The 4,301-nt window shown below is 35.9% G+C and overlaps 1 long non-coding RNA gene across 1 annotated transcript; it reads right to left on the bottom strand.

Moving 5' to 3' along the window:
• Nucleotides 1–3,295: 3,295 nt before the first annotated feature.
• LOC117213360 lies at nucleotides 3,296–3,714 on the bottom strand. Its single transcript, XR_004488637.1, has 2 exons — nucleotides 3,550–3,714; nucleotides 3,296–3,430 (listed from the first exon to the last, which is right to left on the bottom strand). It is a non-coding gene; the product is annotated as an uncharacterized LOC117213360 (long non-coding RNA).
• Nucleotides 3,715–4,301: the final 587 nt, after the last annotated feature.

Here is a 4,301-nt window from a genome sequence, read left to right as displayed (position 1 = left end):
TACAGAGGATGTGGATGACGAGGACGACGATGGGATTGTCGAGGACACGATGAACATGAAGACCTTCGAAAAAGAAGAGATCATAGTCTCGGTAGATGGTAAGTTGTTAACGTCTTCCATATACGAACCGAGCCTACGAAAATGTCACGATGCTGCCACGATGATCAAAGCCCCTGACAAGAGTGAAATGGGTAAACAAACAACGGAGAGGAAGATAGAGGAAGAGCGAAAGAGGAGCAGTAGCATCGAGGACGAACAGGCCGCGGTGTTCCAAGAGGAACGAGATCAGTTGCGTGCAGACGCAAAGAGACGGATTGAGGAGATCCAAATCCGAAACAAGCGGGCGTATAACAGGAGACGCAAGAAGGCGACAGCATACAGGACGAGAGATCTAGTGGCAATCGAGAGGATGCAGAAAGGTCCCGGGCTAAAGCTGCATCCGAAGTTTCTTGGACCGTATCGGGTGATAAAAGTCCTGCGAAATGACCGATACATAGTGCAGCGAGAGGGGGAGCACTAAGGGCCACGTACAACTTCCACGGCAGCCGATCACATGAAATGGTGGAATGCTGACTATAGTGATGTAAGTGCGAGCGGCGATGATGAGCACATCTGAGGGCAGATGTGATTGTCAGGAAAGGCCGATTGTAATATCGTAGAATAGCTTTGATTGGAGATCGGCTGAAATTAGAAAACACCGTGTACGTCGTCTTTCGTGGTTTGTTTACATTCAAGAGCGCCTAGTAACAGTGACGCGAGAAAAGATAAGCAGGGTCAAAACAGAAGTACGGTTTCATATTTCAAGGAGTGGCAATCGAGAGGCCAGAGTATGTGAGCCGAAAAGTGTGTGTGTGTGTGTGTGTGTGTATGTGTGTGTGTGTGAGGACGAGAGCAAGAGCGAGCACGACCGAGCAGGAGTGTATTGGCGAAGATCAGAGTTGATCGAGACGTCGAAGCATAGAGTCGTTAGAATTGAGTTGGGAGTGTTAGAGTTGCTAGAGAGAGAGAGAGAGAGTTCCCAAATAGTTGTCAAGTTATTTGTCGTAAGTACGAGCGTTGCATTTAGTTTTCCTGTTAATCAAACATCGTTTCTCTGTCTAACTAATATCTGTATTTTCAATCCATTATTAATAAATTATAATTAATCGGACAAAATTACACCTTTAATATATTCCGATATTACAAGTGCGACAATTTTAATGCTAAATTTTATATATTTTGTACATTATATTAAGATCCTCCATTTACAGGAAATAATCAATAGCGTATGAAGGTGTACTGCACGTATTATTTGGCACGTACATTAATGTTAATGCAAGAATAATTATTCCAATGATTTTAAGTTACACATATAATAGATAAAGTAGGCTGTTGACGATGAAATTCGTATGAAATAAGTGGAGAATAGTAACTAAATAAATGTATATGTCGGAGACGAAAGGAAAACCGGAGCCTTCCCTTTGCAATTTTGAGGAAGCCTTCTAATGCTTTAGCCTAGATTTTATCATAACTGTAATTAAGCAATTGTCATTTGTAATTGTTTGACATTTGTGAAAGCGAAAGTGGGTTCGAGGTGACAACTGGTCGCCGAACGTAGCCACGGTCACGGGATAAACGTTTTGCCTGACGAAGGTGTGGATCGGTTGTATTGTTCTCCCTAGAAATCACATAGAATTGTACTTTAGAGATGTCGATATAATGGGACACACGTTGTATTAGGAATCAATCTCCAGACAGAAACTGCCGAGTAACGGCGTTTGGATCTTTCTCGATGTTTCCAAAGAGTATACAACAAACTTTTGACAGAAATTGCCTAGCAACAACGATTGGAACCTTCTCGATGTCTCCAGCGAGCATATAACAAACAAATGCAGTCGTATAGCGAAAAAGATTTTCATCAGATATTCATTCGTGTGATCGCCTTGGAAAGTGATACATCGACCAATTTACCGAGTGTCTCAGCAATCGTATTTTTGTGTCTAAAATTATAAAAGTAAAGAGTTATCCCGTTGACCGTGGATTCGTTTGAACCCCGGAAACATTGTTAATAGCGTTAATTAAATTCGTTATTCGTTAAACCTATCAATCGTTAATTTCATTACTCGTTAAATTTATTATTCGTAAGACATATTATTCGTACCTCTTATTGTTCGTTAAACTTATTATACTTTAATCTAATTATTAGTTAAACTTATCGTCTGTTAATCTTATCACTCATTAAACTTAATATTCATAATATTTTGTAAAATCTTGTATATGCGCGTAAATATAATCTCTGTCTCGTAAAACGATGGCTAACTCAAACGAAGAATCGTTACGCGCCTTAAATCTTAATGTTAACCCGACATATATGTATATGGAACATAAATCTTCTAAAAATAATATATTAAATTACATTCAAATCAAATATATGAACAAGATCTATTGACTTTTAATTATTTTTTTGAAGCACTAGTATCAAATAAAATTGCGTCATTACGAATACAAAAACAATAACGTTGATATAAAAATGTCATCCCGAAACACAGTTTAACGTGATACAAGTGTATTATTTTAATTTCAGCAGAAAATATCTAATCATATTTAACAATTTTGAAAAACATACCTCTACTAAACTATCATTATCTTTTCCTGTACAATCGGCAAGGCCCTGGACAGCAAGCAGTTCAACAGTTGTTAAAAAACTAGCCAATTGTTCTCGAACCACATTTACTTCACCCTGATACATAAAATCAACCAATGCAGCCAAATCATCGAATATTACATTACGAGATATTATAACAGGATGCTGACATGGATTTTCGTAAAATAGAATAAGTATCATTTATAAAATATATGTTAACAGTAACAAATTATTAAATTCTTAATTTCACTTTACCTTAAATAAATCTCTAAAATATGTACTACATGCAGATAATAGCAGTTTGTCCGCTCTTATTCCTTTTTCCTTCGCAGCTTAAATTTACATCAACGAGATCTCCTTCTGTTCTCAGCGTATCAAAAGCACAAGTAATATGTTTTAAGTAAATATTCCAGCTAAGAGAAAACTGTTGAATCCGTAAAACAATTATATTAAATTTGCAATTTTCAATCTGAAAAACATTTGACTTCAAAGAGTATATTTTGATTTTTACCTGCCAGAAAACTGATGGAACAAAAATTTGTTACAACAATCATGTACTTATGTAATTAAAACAAGACAAAACTTTTATAAATATAAAAATTGTCATGAAAATTTTGATGCAACGCATTTGAACATTTTATGACTCATTGTATCAACACCACATTATTTCTCTTTTTGTGAGTATAATAAAAGCAATAATATTTAAACAATACATACTTGTTTAGATGCCTTTCACAATATGACTTTCCCATAGAGCAGGTGGCTTATTACAAAATTCACGTCATAAATGTAATTTTCTTCAACTTCCTAAAGCAAAAGTTATAAGTGTCCACCCAGGAATACCCAACATTTTGAAACACTTAAATAATACAAATTTCATATTTGGGTATTACATATTTCTAAGAATTTAACACTACCATGCTTACCATGCTTTCATTAGCATGCTTCAAATGACTTTATATTGAAATTATTTGTATGGTATGCCCATTTCCTTATCACCCTTTATTTTTCTTTCTCCTTCTGCGGAAGAGTTAAGACTATTTGTATCCTCCCTATATTTGTCTATTATACATCCTACATACTTTCACAAATAACAAGAAATAGCGAGGACAAATATAGCTTCAATGTATACGGTCATCACAATGAAATGTGAATTACCTTCTGCAGATCTAAAATATTAAACGTGAAACGATGATCTTAATTTGGAATAGATTATAGATACACAATCTGTTCGTTTTTTCCTTTCTTAGCAATGATCTGTTCCATTGTCAAACAAGTATTTCCGTCAGTAGCCGGATGAAATGCAAATTTATATTGTATTATGCTTATCATTATACTGCAAGTACTTTGAATCACTGAAATTGCAGAACCATTTCCTGTTATTGAATGCAAAACATACAGCACGAACACGTTTTCCATTATCAAAAAACGCCATACAAATGTCTCATCCATTGTATTAAAGTGATAAGAGATAGACACAGCACCAAGCCTGCAGCTCATAATACAACAAGTTGCACCAGTTTATCAATTTTCCCCAATTATTTTCAATGTTTACAATAATCATACTTTGTTACGACCGTTCGCGGTGAGACGCGTTCGCTAGGAAAACGCGTCAGCGAGAGGCGTAAATTCTCGCTACGATTATGTTAATCGACGCCGCGAAATAGTCGTTCCCCTG

Source organism: Bombus bifarius, unplaced genomic scaffold (genome assembly GCF_011952205.1).
Source record: "Bombus bifarius isolate JDL3187 unplaced genomic scaffold, Bbif_JDL3187 scf7180000008760_frag, whole genome shotgun sequence".
NCBI classification, from domain to species: domain Eukaryota; kingdom Metazoa; phylum Arthropoda; class Insecta; order Hymenoptera; family Apidae; genus Bombus; species Bombus bifarius.
Note: the sequence above shows the minus strand (reverse complement) of the source record. Positions and strands in the feature narration are given on the sequence as shown.